Source organism: Malurus melanocephalus, unplaced genomic scaffold (genome assembly GCF_030028575.1).
Source record: "Malurus melanocephalus ecotype Western Australia unplaced genomic scaffold, MMel_1.1 scaffold_46, whole genome shotgun sequence".
In the NCBI taxonomy this organism is placed as follows: Eukaryota; Metazoa; Chordata; class Aves; order Passeriformes; family Maluridae; genus Malurus; species Malurus melanocephalus.
In genome coordinates this window covers 1,210,941-1,229,807 of record NW_026623278.1, presented here as the reverse complement: position 1 = coordinate 1,229,807, position 18,867 = coordinate 1,210,941, and the positions used below count along the sequence as shown (strand labels likewise).

At 41.2% G+C, this 18,867-nt stretch overlaps 1 long non-coding RNA gene across 1 annotated transcript in view; it reads left to right on the top strand.

The window, feature by feature from the left end:
* LOC130572947 (uncharacterized) overlaps nucleotides 1-17,039 on the top strand; it is a 26,392-nt gene extending 9,353 nt beyond the window's left edge. The window contains exons 2-3 of the long non-coding RNA XR_008965275.1: nucleotides 15,804-15,925; nucleotides 16,910-17,039. This is a non-coding gene — a long non-coding RNA (uncharacterized LOC130572947). The remainder of the gene's footprint in view (nucleotides 1-15,803; nucleotides 15,926-16,909) is intronic.
* The last annotated feature ends 1,828 nt before the right edge of the window (nucleotides 17,040-18,867 follow it).

Below are 18,867 nucleotides of genomic sequence, written 5' to 3'. Positions count from 1 at the left end.
AGGATTGAGCTGCTTTATGTACTACAGATGTGCGCAGCACAGAAACCTTTATCAACTCGGCGATGTGTGTCATTGGCTTTTTCTCACTTCTGTTTGTGGAGCGAGTCCATCTAAAACTAAATCTTGATCCAATTGCATGTGTGAAGGAAACGCTGTGAACGTGTTGCTGCCGCACATGTGCGGTGCGTGCCGGCTGCTGCCGTGCGGAGGGGCCGCGGGGTGGGTGGGCAGCTCGCCCCGCTCTGCCCCGCTGTGCTCTGCTCTGCCCCGCTCTGCCCCGCTGTGCTCTGCTCTGCCCCGCTCTGCCCGCCTCTGCTCGGGCTGCAGCAGCTGAGGATCCGAGCTGCAGCGTCTCTGGAGTACTGTTCTGCCGCTCTGATAATAGCATCATGAAAGGACCCAATTTATTTCTGCCGTGTACACTCTGTTCTAGCATTTTGCCTCYTCTTCTATTCCCAGAATCCTTGATTTGAGAGCACAGGAAATGCTGTAAAATCAAGCAAGATGCTATGAAATGCTGCTTATTTGTTCACTGGTTGGTTTATCTTTTTTTTCTATTACCAGATCTTTGGGCTTTGGAAACCAGGTAAGTGTACTGAGAGATATTTGGGGTCTCTAGAGACTGCTGCAGGGATYTGAGGTTCCCAGTTGGTTATGCAGAGCATTGAGCAAGTCTGTCAGGCCAGCAAGAAGCCTTCTTCTTACCCTAAATTTAATTTGTACCCTTTTTTCTCTCCTGGGAATGTTTCAGATGGCAAAGAGCTGGGGAGCTTTCGTGAGGGTAAGCGAAGGAAATGAGAGAAAGGCTTTAATTTAGGGACAGAAACTGAGAGCTACAAGATCAATTCTCCTTTGAGGCAGTCTGGGCCTTGGCCAGGTGCCTGGCTGAGGGGTCACTCTAGGGTTAGGGTGAGGAGTTTAGGTTCCAGGTTCAGGCAGGGAAAACCACAGAGCTATCTCCTGCTATAGGGGGTCAGGGGCTATGCCAGCTTGGGTTGGAGTTCAGGTTTGGGCAAGAGGAGGAGGAGCAGAGTGACAGTGGATGTGGGGCTGGTGGGCAGCTGCCAAAGGAAGCTGAGGGCTGCAACAGGAATTCTCCACTGAGRAATTTAATTGTCTGGGCACAGCTAATCTTGACCCTAAGGTGCTCTGGGAGGGCTGTGGCTGGCCTTGGGGACAGGAGGTKTAGCAGAACTCAGCTYCTTTGGGCAAAGMTGGCTGRGAAGAAGYAGTGATTTGAGGGTGGCTGGAAARAGCCCAGRGYTCARGCTTGAGTTTCTCCTGGCTTCAWGGGGTTGAGATTRGGTTAAAGTGGCCATAGGGGCTTTRTGAAGGGGGAAYRACCAATCCCTTCTGAGCAGAATCCTATGGTTACCTCCACAGGGGACTCTGCAGAAACCTGGGCTCTGCCCCACACCCTCTCTCTAACCCTGACTACAGAAGCTGGCAGARTGAGCTGTGAGGACACGAGCGAAAAAGACAAACAAGGTGTTCTGGGCCCTTTTGGACCACAGATCTCATCTTGGCTTCCTTTTCTAACACTCCCACATCAAACCACCCTAATCCATTCTGCAGCCTGAGGGTGGTACCTTGGGGCTGCCTTCAAACCTGCCTCTGCCTCTTCAGTCTCCTGCTTCCCTTCCTTCACCTTGACCTCCTTTATTACTTGACATCTCAAAAGTCAAATCTGGCCAAATGCTGTTGTAGATGTGGTTATCCAGTCTTCTGAGCAACCCTTACATCCGCTGCAATCATACAGTCCACAAGAGAAAAGCCATCTGAWCTTCAACTCTGTAAAAGAAAGAGAACAGCAGCAAGGTGTGGGAGTCTAGTAGCAACAACTATTTGGCTTTGGAGAGCAGTTGGCTCAGTCACTGAACAAAGTGGATTTAATTTTATGAACAGATTGCTTTTGCTGGAGACACAGAACTGTCCACTGGGGGAAAGACTGGATAGTTACATCTGCTCTGAGAAGTGGTTCAAGTATTCCCCATCCAACGCTAGTGCCAGGTGTGTGGTGTTGGTAGGTAGCAGAAAGAAGGCTCTATTTTCTCTAACAAATTGCATTAAGATTACAACAGAATGGGTTGAACATTCAGTGTCTCACAAAGCTAAGGTCAGCTGAAGTGCACAACACTTTATATTTTCTCTTGTGAGAGCAGAGACAGAAACAGAAGAATGGATCTCCAGGGGTTGAGTATCATTAATGTCTGGCAGCAGAAGGAGCAAGCTGKTTAACAAGGAGGTTAACACCTAATCACACAGGAGCTGGTTAGTGTTGTTACCCCARAGAATATTCCCCCTCAGCCTCCACAGCTTTGGCTGAGAGCAGCAATCCYAGCCTCTCCTCCTTCATGCTGAGGGACACAGCCCACACCTCTTGGCTACAGAAGAGAACTGGTCYCTGGGWGTGTCTCAAAAAGCAACTTTATCATGGATAATAYTGTTGACTTTACTCATAATGCAGACAAGTAGGGACTCCTTCATCTTGCTGTACATGGAAGAAAAGTAATAGGATTTCTTCACTTCCCTGGTTTATGGAGGAAATTGGAAAACCCTGATTTATTAAAACAAGTATTTCTCCAAAAGAAAGAACTGTAGAACTTCACTCTGCCAAGCATTTCTCCTGCTACAAGAACWCAAAGTAGGAAGAGACTATAAATCAAATAAATTATTTTTTATATCTCTTCTGTAGCTATATCTGTGCCTTCCATCTGCAAGACTCTCCTGTTCAGCTATTCAGTTTCCAGAACAGATACGTTTGAAAAGCTGGCTAAATTGAAGAATGTAGACTTCTGTTAAAAAAACTCTAGTAAAATCTCTACTTTTTGAATTACCCAGCAACCAGTTCACATATTAGTAGAAAGCATATTTTGATTTTTTGTTGAGCTCTGTACCAGTCCAGTGACAAATTATGATTAATATAATTCTTTTTCTTTTACTCTATGGGGAAGAATTTTTCCCCAAAACCAGATTTTGCTCAGATTGTAATTTGGGCCAAAAATTTGTGTAGCATTCATCTGTCAGTAGCAGACCACTTCTCTGAAAATTGAACAGAAATGACAAACTAYAAAATCAAGTCAAATAATAATTGCACTTCATTGAATTAGTGAAAACGAATGAAATAGAATATTTGATAGTAGGGGACCAGAATGAAAAGAAAATATAACAAATGTTTCTTCCTTGATAGCAGCACTTTAACCTTTTTGTATTTTCTGTCAGGCAGAAAGGAGATCTCTGTTTGATAGGAGAAGAGAGGTCCCTGTGTTCTTCTCTCACACTCTTCCTTTTGTATGTTTTACAAATCAACATTTTACAGATATTTGTTTCCATTTCCCTTTTTTCTTTTATTTTCAAATGCTATTTTTCTTTTCTGTGTAACCACACCTGAAATTTTTTACTTTCCCCACAGTGAACTCTCCTTGAAATGTGTCACCTTGAAGCTCTTCATCCACTGCCACCTCTCAGCTCTCCCTTGCTGGATTTCCCAGTTTTCCAAGTCCTAGACCCCTCCAGGRATTCCAAGACCCCTCTATTCTTTCTTTGAAATTCTTGTAGAGGTCATTAGTGGAAAAGTAGGGAGAAATATACATGACTAGATTGCATCCAAAGCCAGCTTTTCTCTGGAATGACAATAGCCATGTTCATAGGGTGCTGGGGCCAAACAAATTTTACTAGAATCTTGCTGCATCTTCTGCAGCCACACGTGTTTGTGCCTTGAACTCTCAGCTGCTGCTGGGCTCATTGGATCTGCTGGAGAGCTGTGCAAGGATGGTTATCCTTGTTCTAGAGCTGAGCTGGCTTCTTTCATTTACTCTGGGAACCAGTACATTATTATGGAAGAAGGAGAAATGAGGGAAGTGTTGCCTGGACAGCTGAGTTGAACCTGTGATCRTGAAGGTTAAATTTGGCAGCAGCAGTATTATCTCATTTGTTATCAGCGAAAGATGGGGTTGGATTCTTCCGTTTTCTGAAGTTTCCCAACTCCACATTACTGGGTGATGAGGAGTTGGCAGCATAAGTGTAGATGTCAAAGGTTTATGTACGGTATCAATAGTTTCTACACTGTTAAAAGTTTTACGCTGTTGTATTTGTGTAGCCACATCTCATCTGGGTGTTTGTGCATCAGTGAGATCACTTTCCTTGGGCTTCCTTCCTAGGACCTGTTCTGGCCATGTAATGGTGTTAAAAACAGGTCCCAAAGCATAATCAGAAAATGATGTCAGCAAAAAAACTGGGAAATAGCAATAGTAGAAAGACAACACGTATAAGATGGAAATCTGTTGACYAACATGTGCATACTTCAGAAACAATAAAAAAATATATTTAATTTCAGCCCTCAAGTGTTCACAGGACACTAAACTACAGTGAGGAGAACTGGAGGGAAATGGAGAGACAGCCCCATTTAGTGATAAGGGAGTGTGTAGCTGTGAGTAAACTGTGCTGATAGTCTTCTAGCTAGGTCAGTATTCACTTTCCTTTTCAGCTTTTGAACACATTAAATAGTGGAGGCTGCATTCTACAGTGACCGTTGTCTCTTTTGTGGAGGAAACACCACAGACACTTAACATTAGGCTACAGGAGAAAGATACCTTCAGATGTTGATATAATAATGTATTTCCTACCTCCAGRTATGCTGATTCCCTAAGCCATGAGTTCAACCATGAATGGTAACAAGTTTTGTCACAATGCCATGATATGCAGTGTGTCAGCTAGAAGACAATGTCATCAATGAGAATTCTACTGTTACCAGTCCCAGTGATGATGTGAAAGCAAGTCCCAGTTTTTTTTAGCTTCTGTTTAAGCCTGTTTGCTGAAAGTTATAAAACACCCCTGATATTTTCGTGTCTCATGGAGACATGGTGCTTGAGATACCAGAACTGTGGTACAGTTCAGTTTTGCCTCTCCTGGAAGATCAGCAGTGGCATTATTATAAAGCTCTGCTTATCTGTGAACTCCTACATTATTCACAGATCCATGGCAGCCCTGGTCCAGTAGCAGTGAGTCACAGAAGACACACATTTTGTGTTTCTTAGTGTGTGTTTCACAAACCTGGAGCTGGGCAGCCTCTGTGGTGCATCAGCTGAACTGCTCTCAAGGAAGGAGATTATACACAACAGGGTAGGACTTCACAGTTTATCAGTTTAATAGTAAARCAGATGGATTTTAAAGGCTTGAGGACTAATTGTCTTAAGTTGTGGTTCCAAGAGAAATCATGTGAGGCCCTAGGTACTTGGCAATTGGGAATTGAAGTGCCACAGCTGGAGGATGAAAGGCATGGAAGTWGGACAACTCACTGACAGTTTCAGATTTGTTCTAGAAGTTTCAAAGGGATAACTTTGTTTGCACAAACTGCTTACCAGGTCAGGTATTTACTGTCCTCTTAAGCACGGTACTGGATGAGGAATAACTTAGAGAAGCAGCATAAAATGTCATCAGTGTGAATCATGTGTTGGGTGCTCCAGCTAACTGGGCAGAAATGTAATTTCCTCCCTGATACCGATCGGCTTTCTTCTCTCATGTGCTGCAGTGGCCCAATATTAATAACACAGAGCCAGAGCCTTGCAAGACAGCAAACAGATTGAGTAACCTTAACAAATGASTACACAAAACACCAGAAATCATAACAGAGTTTGGGCACAGAAGTCTCAATACTCCAGTGTGATAAAATAAGGCTGAGACATTGTGTCAGTTGATCAAGTGACACAAATTATATTATATGATATAATACTTATTATATAATATGTAATATATGTTTATTATAATTATTATATAATTATTTCAGGTTAATTTAACCTTTTCACTGTTACCACTTCTGGAATTATTATCAGATTATTGTATCTTAAGAAAACAAACTTTTCCATGTTTGACAAACTGAGATCTCTGTTGAAATGACAGTCCTTTTCAAATCAATCACATCTTTAAACATGAGGTGGTGGCTGATAACATGTTTACAAAAAGCCTTTTAAAGTTGTCTGGCAGATCTAGCCCCAAATCTATAAAAAAGCAAATGGGCTGCAAAGAAAACCCACTCAAAAAATTTCCCAGCAGGAACTTTGGTTACTACCCAGTGTGAGTTACAAATTAGGTAATAGGAAAAGGAAAGAAATAACAGGATTTAATAATGTTTGGCTTAAGTTAGTATTAGTCCACTTCTTACTGGAATCACAAAACCTTAGCACAGCTTACCTGGATAAGTTGAGCTACATAGGACCACAGATTTCAGAATATTGTTTAAGTCATGTTRTTCTGTGATCTCTTTCTAAAAAGTTATAACTCTCAGAGTCTTCATCAGGCTGACAAAGGCAAGGTACTTTTTAAAGGATCAGACCTCAAATAGACTAACAAAAATGATTTAAAGACTGATCTGCTTAAATATGAATGCTAATTCTTGGGTAGAGATAGATGGTATTGAGCRTTCATGCAAGTTATATCCTTCCTTATCACCTGCAGAACTTTTATAAATAAATAAAYACTGCTGAATTAAATCATGAATATCCAATAGTGACAGACTTGGCARGAAAGGCAGAGTTGACAGAAAGCTRTGAGAATCTTCTTGTGCAYGCACCACTTTTCRGGGATTTGTCCASTTTATGAATTAATGCACTGAATTATTTTGGTCATGCTTGCTTGCTCCTACACACCTCCTCCCCTAAACAAAGACAGTGTGCTGCTAGTGCTGCATCTCTCAGAGACTGTGGGATTTGCAGGCAGAGCTGAGCCACACTCTCTTTGCAGATGACTCTCTTTACCAGGACACCACTACTTTGGTGTTGGAAGTTCCCACCTGGGAGCAAACCCAGCAAAGGGGCTCCTCAGACTCACCCAGGCAAGGGCATCTGCATGCAGCTGGTTTGAAACTGGGCTATGCTAGCCTTGGGGACTTTACACCAAAASATTGAGAAACGCTCACTTATTTGACTGCACCTGGTGATGAGCTGGATGGGACTCTTGTGACAGTGGGTGGTTACATGGGGAGCCACAGCAACATCTTTAGGTGACAAAGCTGGGGCCAGAAGAGTGTCACTGCCTGTGCTCTCAGCCTAGGGACAGTGACACTGTGTCTGTGCACTCCTCTACCATCTAAAAGTACATGCTTAAACCAATTTTGGTTTCCTGTTCTTCAGTGTTCAGAACCTTCCTATCAGCTATTACTTTAATCAACTGTTAGTGCAGCACACAGCTGGCAAAAGGTTATTAGGGTTTGTACCACATTCGTCAGATTAACCACTTGTAAACTGTTCTTTTCAAAGTAACGCAGCAGCTATTATTGCCTTGATTTAAGGCAGCAAAATCGAGTCCTTGCTAAATAAGAGGGATTTAGTACTTTCAGTAACAGGCAGCAGCACCTGGTGGTTTGCTGAGTTGGCATTATTGGCATGAATGTATATGATCAYGCCACCTGAGTGACATGGGCACAACAGCATGGAGGTAACCTTAGCCTTGTACTCTGGGTTTATAGCAGTCCAGCTCAGATAATGCCATGGGTTCCACAGATTCTTCCTCCATGTGGTCTGCTTTTCTATCCCAAAACAGCCTTTTTGGGCAATCCTGGAGATGCTTTTGAACACACTGGAGAGATCAATCCCACTGAATGTTGCTTGTCTGACCCCTTAACCCAGCAAAGATTTTAGCAAAGGGTTGCCATTTTAATGGAGAACAAAATGTAGTTATCAACCACAAGATCTACTGAAATGTAGGGAGAAATAACAAGACCATTAATCACCTCATTCACACAGAAGAATATTTAGAAGCTGCCCCAAAGAAATTTGATGGCTCCTTTGTACCCTTTTTTCCTGCAGTATGATCTGTCTGTCTTTTAAGACTAGAATAGATTTGCTGTCTTGGGTACTGCCCCATGTATTCCCAATATACAAGTTTAGTACRGTACAAACCTTGGCTKTGTGCAGTCCTGACACCTATATAGAGGATGTCTTTTCTAGTGGATGTCTTTTTCTAATGTARTTGTCTCTACAGTATTTTACTGTCTGTATGATGATCACAAAAGCAATTAGATGGCCTTAAGATTCATGGGCAACTGTGTGATGAGGGAAAATTTTAGAATTAAAAGAACTCCACAGGTTAATTTCACACTCAGGATTTCTCCATATGAGAGGCTTTCCAGTGAAATGAGATGCTTCTCTTTAACTGCTTCACATTATCTGCTCTGGAATGAGTAGAGATAAAGAAGTACAGGACTTTTATCTTGCTGTAAGTAATTGTTTTGTTGTGGCGGTGTTTTCTTTCAAAACACTTTCTCAGAGCTGTGGGCTAGAATTTCATGTTCCTCAGTACTGATGGGGGACATAGGGTATTTTGGGATTGTGTCACTGGAATCAAAAGCATGTTTTGTTATTGGTCACTGTAAATCTGCATTTTCTGTATCCTGTAAAGTGTAAAAGCACCATGCTCTGTCTTTTGCCACAGGAGCTCATTGCTGTCTGACTCTGAATTTGGGACTCAGGACAAAAAAAGTGATTGATGTGGATAGATATAGGACATATTCTCCCAGATCCCGTGCTCCTGAGTAGTCAGAAAATGACATCAGCATCTTCTGTATTATCTGCACTGGAGCTTGCCAAACCAAAGGTCTGGAAGGGACCTCAAAGTTTATCCGAGTTGTACCACTACCCCCCGGTTCACCTGCCCTATTTCAGTCTTGACTCAARCCTTCCAGAGACCTGCACTAGGAAAAACTCCACAGCAGCAGAGTACGGAAACAAAAACTAGGAACTGTCACTTATCTCTGAAAAACTTCACATTGAGTATGGCTCTTCCCAAGACCAGTGAATGCAAGAATAGGAGCACTTCTGTGGTAGTTCTGGTGAAAGGTCTGGCCAGCTCAATACTGTGTATCTAAGATGTTGAAATAGGGCACATATGTTGAAAAAGACCTTGTAAGGAATTTCTCCCCCAATGGAGACTGTATGCAGACTACCCTTTTAAACTACATCAACAGATCTATTTTTTATTAACTTCGTCATTCCTTTTAAAAATGGTGTAAGTTTTTTTCACCTGCAGAATATCCTCTGCCATTAAGGTTCATCATTCAGTTCTGAATGGAAAAGAAACACCTTTCATTTTCTATATTAGAAATTAGAGCTCTGAAACCCTTTGACTATTGAATTGAGAAAAACAGTGAAAGACTGTTCCCTGCTCACCTTTCACAAACCATTTGGAATCTGAAACTTCCCATAGAATTTAATTTGCCATCATATGGGAACCACTCTATGCATTTATTGTTCTGACAGCTTTCTCCTTCCTTCCCGTGCTCTTTGTGAAAGTGAGTGACCAGAATTATGTGCTATAGTCAGGATGGGAACGCATGATAGATTTTTACAACTGTATGACTTTTTTTACTGTTATTTTCCTCTGCTCCCTTTCTCACAATGCTTAATATGCAATTTGGTCTTTTCAAATATGAAAAATTGCTCCAAATCCACTTTCCTGTGTGGAAAGAACTAATTTATGTCCCGTGACTATGTAGCTATTGTTCATATAACTAGTGTTACATTGTAGCAATGTATCAGCTTCACACTGTATGCATTCGCGCTGTTTCGTGTGCTATTTTGTCACCAATTAAAATACAAGAAGAGTCCTTGGGCACATCTTCACAGTCAGCTTTACTCTGAGCACGCTCCTCTGCAGATATCGCAACCTCACTCTCTGCCCTTTTGCTACACAACTTGTAAACCTCTGGTACAGCACRAGCCCTTGCGTAGATTTCCATTGTAGTCTCTCATAACCAACCTCTGCTGCAAAACCTGGCCATGTCTTCCTGTTTTTCACTCCCATCCTTTAACTGATGTGTGTGTAAGACAGTTCATTAGGACATGTCCTTTATGCTCAGGAGGCTTCACTTCTTTGAGRGGCTTGCTGAAAACTTTGGCAATCATAGCATGCTATATCAAATAAATCACTCTTCTTTACATGCTCACTGACTTTTAAAAAGTCCCTAATAAACTGGTAACTAAAAAAATCCATTTATAATAAGCACCTCARCCTTTCCCCAGTGTGTCATACTTTGGCTTTATGTCTGCTAAATGTATCCATCATCTTAGTTGCTACTGATTTACCCTATACAGGYAGAAGAGGGGATTTTGCAGCAGAATTGGGATGACCAGTGATGGCTGARTGACTTCAGATTGTCAAAGGCTATTTTTCTTGAAGTAAGGGCACGGGAAATTCACAATGTTCAAAAGTTTGCCAACATGAAGGAAACCTTTCCTTGGACGTAAAAACCCCAACCCTATGTCACTCTTATTGAGGAAACTGCAGTAGGATTGTAGGTTTTCTCCGTGGGAATAATAATCTAATGCTCTGCAACTCAAGGCTGCTCAACAGAGATTTGAAGACTTTCAGGATAGTCTGAAAGGTCATGAGATGTTTTCCTGAGCAGCAGTTACCAGCAGCATGCAATCTGAAATGCCTGGCACAGCTGCCATGAAGAGGGAACAGGATTTTTAAATATTGTTTGGAAACTGTAAGTTGCAAAGCTTTAATTTTGTATGCTCTGTGTTTCTGTGTGAGTATTAAAATGGGATGGTGCACACCAGCCCACCAGGAGCAAGGGGTTCTGCATGATGGGTTAGAGGGATCATTTTGCAGCCTGTGTGTGCTTTCAGGAATGTTGATCATTKTTTACCTGTAGCACAATGTGGATGATCTGTGTGAGATCCCTCACCAACACACCCAGAAAGGTTTTCTGTGCATTGTCCAGTTTTTTTTTTTCCTCAGTGAGATTTTGCCCTTTTATTTCAAACTGCGTTCAGTGTGGATACTTTACCTTCTGGAATTGTTTATTTTCTTTACTTATGTGGATTTATTATGAATTTTAGAAACAGCTGATGAGAAAAATGTAGAAGRTGCCCAATCAGTAAACAATCTCAATCATCTTCACTAAGTAGGTAAAAAAAGATTCTGTTGTCCCTGATGTGCATCAAAACGATTATCACCAAAGGTGCATTGACACATTTTTGAGACTATTTTGTACAATTTTTTAATCTGAAAAGAGGAAAGTTAAGGTGGTTTGGTTTAGTGTCTTGGTGAACAATCTTTCTTTTGGGGATCTCCATCTATTGAAGGTCTCTATCAGATTCACAGCACCTTTGGGAGCAATTTTGTCTCTGTCAGACTGAGGCAAAGAGAATGGCAAGGCTTTGAGTGCTGTTCTTAACAGTAATAATAATGACCTATTGATAATGCCCCTGTGCTGCCACTCTCTCTATAGCCACTAATTGCCCTCCTTGTTATGGCCAGACTCTGCTCTGTTATCTCACAGTTGTTTTCTGGCAGCTGCCAGGTCAGAATGAAACAGCCTTTTTGCCTTAAGCACTTCTATAAGTTCCTCTCTTTGCTCTTATTCCTTTGACTTCCACTCGTCCTTCACTTTCTCTAGTCTGAGAATCACTCTGTTTATCAGAGAGTTGTAGACTCCCAGGAGATCCTTGAACTTTGTTTCACCTTTTTCTTTTCAGTTCAGTTAAACTGTGAAATGGTTAAGCCTGATGCCTCAAAGGGATGTTACATGTGCTGAATTGACAAAACTAAAAAGGGGTCAGGGGTTTCAAATTTGTTTTACTTGCTGGGGTTTTTTTCCCCTTCATCCCTATCAATGACCYATGGTGGTGCTCAAAATCACGGGAAATCTTGGAGATATGCAGTTCTGCAGATTGTCACGTTTCTTACCACAGATAATCTTCTCTGACCCCTGAAACTACTGAGGTTCATGCTGGGTCACTGGCATGGGAATGGAGAAAGGGGAACCCTACCTTGCTGTGAGAAACTTCACTGCAGCACTTGCTCTTTGGTGTGCCACTCTGGCTGCTCTGCCTCAGAAATGACCATGGGAGCTCTGTGCACTTGTACAAGCGCATTGCTTGCTTCTCTTCTGGGTSTAACCACCACACAAAGCTTTAAAATGCATTGGTGAAGGCAGAAACGCTCAGGGCTCCTGCTCACATAGGAAAGGAAAAGGAAGAAAAATTCATTTTTGGCTGTTGTCAAATAAAAGAGAAGGATTTTAAAACAAAAAGAGTTAAAGAGTTATACATTTGGGACAAGAAAGAAAGTGACTGAAAGTTGAATTTCTYCCTCCATCATCACTGAACCAATGGATGGAAAAGAAAGAAAATTAATTGTGTTAAAATCTAAGACTGATTCCTATTTCAATAAAGTTGTTCCAAAATGTTACTCCGAATTAACAGGGTGATGCAAAAAGCCAGCACTATTTTTTGGCATTAGTACCCGCCTCATCTAATCATACATGGGTAGTTCTTGATAAAATTAGTTTTTTTTAAGAAACCCAAAAACAATTTGGTATGATGAGGACCAGAATAAGCGGCATGGGGAACTGAGGTCACTGTTGAGAAAGAGAAGCCAGCTGAGTGGCAAATACACACATGATGGGATATGCATTTGGGGCKTTTTTGGACAGGGAAATAGGAGCAATTGGGGGATTTGCTTGACTATGGTCAAGAAGCATTTTGAAGATTCAGAAGGAAGCAATAACACAAGGATGGCAATGTTGGTGACCCAAATGCTCAGGTAGCAGAGCTGCAGGGCTGAGAGCCCAGTTGGGGTCAGTGGAAAGCATGTCACCATTCTAGGAGACAGAGAATTGCTCTTTGTGCTCTTGGAAGGCATCATAGTCTCCTTCACWTCCTAAACTCTTGCCATGTCACTGCCAGATTGTCACGAAACTCTGTAGCCCAGCCAAGTGTTGAGAATTGCTGACCTTGTCTGTGTTGTTTTCAAAGGACTTCCAATCACCCTGTAAATCCTCCTTCTCATGCAATGTTTGGYCTCAAAACTATTTTCTGTCTTCCACTCTATCATTTCCCAAAAGTCAAGGGGTTCAAGTCTGGAAGATGTGTCCATCAGAAGAGGTAGGGTAGGCAAAACATTCTTATGGGTTACTGAGGCAATGAGTCAAAGGACTCAGGAATGCACAAAGGGAGAAAAGATGAGCATAAATAGACAAAACATCTAAATGCCAATGTGTTAGAGCAGGATAAACAGAGCAGGAAGAAAGCAAGGATCATTGAAACACTATGGCCACACTCTTTTCTCTCTGTCCTTGTGCCTCATTGCTCAATGTGTATCAAGCTCTCAAAAAAGTAAGTACTATACAAACCCTTTCCAACAACTAGAAATGTAAACACAACCTGGTTAACTATAGTGTGAACTCCATGCAGTGTGAATTCATCCTGATGTATGTGCTTATTTGTTTTTACATTATTGAAATGAATGACAATCAAATATTAAGAGCAAGTAACCAAGGAATGGATTTAGAGAGTTACAGATGATGTCTYAAAGTCAGCAATAGTGGCTGAACAGCCAAGAGCCCATCCTTTGCTGCTGTGGCCTGGCATAGCTCCACTGTTACAAATGTTAGCTTCGTATCAGTTTTTGCACAACAGAAGAAAAAAGTCAGTTAAAAGCTCAGGATAAAGTGAGAAGTTTGGTTTATTCATGCTGGTAATCTCACTGCTAACATAGTTGATATATGCAAGGATATATCTAGGATGCACTTAGTACCTTTAAGTATATGCTTAATATGCAGGATAGCAATACCTGCAACACTGGAAAGAAGCGATAAGGGTTCACTGGATTAAGAGGCTGAATGTTCCAGCCAACACACAGCTGCAATTGCTCATGTTGTTCTAGGAGGTTTGYAACATTCCAAGTCCCTTTTCCACTGGGTCAGGTATCAATGGGAATTACCAGACAAGAAAGGGTGTAGCAGCAGCAGTACCTTATGCTAACCCACAGATTCTGAGCTAGGATTACTTAAGTGATGCAGGACATTGGAGTTTGCAGCATTGATGACAAAAGTTTGAGGCATTCAGTGCCAAACCATCCTGTTTTTTACTGACAGCTGCTTTTCTTTATTTCCAGAGAAGCCTTTCCAAGACACAAGATTTGTATCTTGCTGCTGCATGCTTCCTACACACAGTGCTTAAGAGATAATCCCCAACGCACTGTAGTATATGGAGCAATAAATGGYTGCTGAGATTAATAGACTGAGCAAAGCTGAAGCATTTAATCAATCTGCAAAAAATACTCACTGCCAGAATATTGCAGGCAAAAGAATTTGTTCCTCATGTACAGCAAACCTTAACAGAGAGCAGCAAAATTTCTGTTCACTGATGAGGACTTGAACTGCTGAGTTGCCCTCTTTCTCAACAGGACACCTCAGTGTGGGGTGGAAAGGAGAGGAGAGGGAAAGGGAGAGGGAGAGGGAGAGGGAGAGGGAGAGGGAGAGGGAGAGGGAGAGGGAGAGGGAGAGGGAGAGGGAGAGGGAGAGGGAGAGGGAGAGGGAGAGGGAGAGGGAGAGGGAGAGGGAGAGGGAGAGGACTGACTGTAGTCATGACCAAGTGGGAAACAGGTACAGGTTGAGACCTGACTAGGAGAACCTGCCTTGGCTTAGGGTTTCCATGCTTCATGTCAAATGTATATTGTCTTATTTCTTGGTGCCATKATACCTTTATTTAAGACAGAAGAATAAGAGCAAATATTAGAGCTTCTTCCTGGTATAAGAAAGAGCAGAATTCAAGGAGAATGTGGATCTTCCTGATCCAGCCCAACTCGGATACAATTTACAGCAGCTGCCAGACTGCTGCAATTTATATCAGTGCTTTAATGTTTTTAACTGTGTGTCAGCAAGGATTACTGAAATGAGGTTTACTCTGACAGAYCTTGATGGACACCTTACAGCATCCAGGTGGTAAGGAGCTCCTGTCCAACAGGGGGCTCTTGTATGAACACAGAACCTCTACCAGCACAGAGGGTGGTGGACAGGCTTTCTGACATCTATAGTTGTCTGTACATCCCCAGTTTCCCACACAAACACATTCAGCTGCCTCAGAGGCACACTCACTTGCCTCAGAGGGCATCACACTCCTCTTCCTGGCCTGAGATACCAAAACAATCCATAGAGTTCAGCAAGTCTCTCTCAAAAGAAATTCATATTTCATGATAGCAATTAATGTAAAGATGYGAGCCCTGACAGGGCAGAAAGAAAATAAAAATGTCATTCCCTACACCTCCCCTCTTCACTCACATGYTCATCTGCATCCTGCTTTAGATTGTCCTTTCCAGTGTCTGATMAAATGGGGAGCTAGAATTTTTACTGCAAAACCACTTACTTTTTATTTGAACCCGGATTGAGAAATGCTGGTGCAGGGCTTGGATGCTCTGAGMAGTGCTGGTGCTGCCTGCCACCTCACACTGGACTCCTAACTCRTTTATGTTTGCATCTTTTCTCTAGCTATCATATTAGATTGGATATTAGGAAAAATTTGTTCACTGAAAGGGTAATCAAGCATTGGAACAGRCTGCCCAGACAAGTGGTGCAGTCACTATCCATGRAGTTTTTAAAAAATGTGCAGATGTGGCTCTTAGAGATATAGTTTAGTGGTGGGCTTGACAGTGCTGAGTTAATGGTTGGATTCAATGATCTTAGAGCTATTTTCCAGCAATAAGAATTCTACAATTCCAGGATATTGTTGCTAGTTGTCCCAATTTTATGTGTACCCTACCACAGTCTCTTCCAGGCCTTCTTCATAATTCTCAGATCAGTGCAAAACATTTCAAAAAAAATCATACATGTTAAAGGGAATCTATAATCAGTGGTCACTTGAAAATCTTCTCCTACGTGACCAGGTGATACTTGTTAAGTTTGTGTGAGAATCCAAATGAAGAAGCATCCCTGCCTTAAGCTCAGGGGCTTCAAAAAGCAGATCAATGGATTCGGTTGGATTTTAATCAGGTTTCTAATATTAATCTTTTCAACTTCACAGAGAGGAGGAAACTCTCGGAAAAGCACAATTAAAAAAACGTGATGGCTGTTCATTTGTAAGGACTTTGAAAACAAGCAAACAGACAATAAGCAAAACCAGATTTACCTTTCCATAAATCCAAGGTAATCTGCTTTTCTCTAGTATCTTTGTAATGARTTCTCATTAGTTTACAGATGGGGTTGTGGCATTTAAGTGGATAATGATACATGCCCTTATTTATCTTTCTGAACTCATTTGATGGATGCCCACAGTGTCCTCAGGATGTTCTTATTTTTGAACTCCATATGACTGAAATATGTATTAACTTTCAGTCTTTCATAGAATGTTGTGAATTCATTAGGACTTTTAATGAGTGCAATTAAGGAATTATTTATTAGAACAATACACTGACTAATGTGAACTGAACATTTTTAGAAAATTGGCCTCATGAGTTAAATGGGTGGAGAGACTTTCTAAGGCTTTATGCTGGGTTTCATTTAGACAGGCTTTATCCTGAGGAGACCCTCCAGATTTTATTCACATCAGCGTAAAGGTGGAGTAAGTGCAGTGTCTGGTACTTTATGCGTCTGTAGAATATGCTCCCCAAAAACATTTCCAAAGCAGGAGAAACTCTACATATATTTATCTTCCATGAATGCAGGAAAGCTGGAATGGTTGTTTTATCTTTTTTTGCATGAGAAACAAATGAAAGCCTTTGGGAATTTTCCAGAGCCAATTAATTCAACCAGTCCTCATCACTCCCAGTTCTGAGCCTTTTRAGGAACTGGTTTGAGCAGTTGTCACTGCTAACGTGAAATGCCTGATGTTACAGTATTATACTTTCTAGTTCTGAAAAATAGTTCAGGACTATAGCCACATTTTAGACATGTATTTTACAGGCTTTCTGAAAGCTCTGTCTTCAAMATTTTGTTCCTGTGAGAACTTAGGGGATGGAAAATGTCATGCTACTGTAAAGAAACAGATTTTTGACAGTGACAATCCATAAGTAATTTGAAGGAATCTTACCAATTAGCTTGAACTCAAGGTTGGCCTGCCTTAAAATTATTTTGCTATGAAAAAAATGGTTTTCTTCTTAAAATCACACTTAACCTCTTTTTCTTTTTTAGAAAAGAACATCAACTGCTTTTTCTCTGAAAAACAGGAAAAGCTATAACACAGCAACCATTTAAATGCATTATATTTGAAGTGCTGTTRCAACAAGAAGAGCTGTCCATGTGGAGAAAACAAATTAGCAAATGTGAATCCATTCCAATTCTTTATTCTATTGTCAAATAAAGCTATTTAGATCAGACTGTGTCCCGGTTTCTAGAGTGCTGTTGACTTCACTGATTACATTGCAGATATTAATGAAAATACTCCAAAGTAAACCACATCATATACCTTTGGCATGTGATCCATAATAAGTGTAAAAGGGGAAAACTATTATTCACTTCACTGGGGAGGGGAATAATGTATGTAAAAGGATAGATACCAGTGTCAGAACTGAGGTCACTCAGTCCTGTTCCATGTATCTAAGGGACAGTCTGGCCTTCTGACAAAGAAAGACATTTTCTGTTTACTTCAAACTGCACTTAAATACCTACAGCAAGAAAAGTGGATTTGATACTGCTGTATGCAGAAATTGACAACACAGTAAAATAAGTGTGAAGCTCACTGCAGCCAGAATAATGATATTTTATTCTGACTACATATTAGCATTTTTATGTCTACTTTGCAAAAGATGTAAAACTGCAGGTACAGGAYGACTCAAGCTTCAGAGCTATTTCCCAATTAGCTGCCTTTATTAATTCCATGAACCAAGAGCGTATCTCATTCTGCACTACTGCAGGCAATTTCCARTGGGGGTTTGCTGTGACACACTTACTGTAATGGCAACTTTTAAAGAATGAAAATGTGTATTTTCCAATTCTTTTTAGATATTTACATATGACCATCTAATTGCTCCATGAAGACCTTTTTGTAATCTAAACTTTCCTTAGCTTGAGGGCCTTTCTTCTTGACCTGCTATTTTTCTGCAACTAAATAATTCCCTTCTTTCACTTGTACTGTCAGTTTGATAGTATTTATAAAGCCTGCTTATTTCTCTCCTGAGTATTCACTATGCTAGATAGCAAAAAATTTGTCTTATACATTCTCTATGTAGTACAATTTTATTTTACAGGTTGTGGTGATTTCACCTCAACTGGCAACTAAGCCCCATGGAGCTGCTCACTCAGTCCCCTACCAGCAGGATGGGGTGGAGACTCAGAAGGGTAAAAGTGAGAGAAATCACTGGTTGAGATAAAGACTGAAACAAGGGAAACATTGTACCCATTTTAAAAAAGGATATTACCAACCCCGGGGAATTACAACCTGTCATCTTCACCTCTGTACCTGGAAAGATCACAGAATAGGTGCTCCCAGAGGCTATACTAGGGCCTGTGGAAGACAGGTCCCTTCCATCCCAAACTATTCTATCATTCTATGAAAAAACATCACAATATGCACAAAGATCAGCCTTGGGCTGCATATATAYAGTGTATGCACTTCTTCTAACTACTCTACCTCTGGTACTTCCTGCAAACCTTGCCCTGAGATCCAGGCCTTGCCCAAACTGCAGAGCAGCAGCTATTCCACTTACCCCATTTACATCTGCAAACTCTGCAAAGAACTAAACAGGCATTTGGGAATAAAGTATTTCTAAAGAGCATGACTGGAAATTACATGTGAAGTGTCCTAACGTTTGCACACCACGTTATAAAGTATATAATTCATCCACCAATTAAAAAACATTTTATCAGGCTTTTAAAAAGAAATCTGTGTGTTACACACTGCAGGGAGATTTCTACCCCYAAGGGGCAGCAGGATGGACACTGACACAGGGAAATTCTCATGAACATCATTTCCCTGCTATAGCCATTAAGGGTGTTACTATGGGTAATTGTTTTTTTTGTTGTAAGGCATTCTAGCTATCTGCATATTTTCAAACCATGGAAATGCAAGTGACATAAGATCTCTGCCTGCTGGCTCATGGGGAGATCAGTCTGTTGCCCTCAGCCCCTGAGCAGTGTTTCTGTGAGAACCC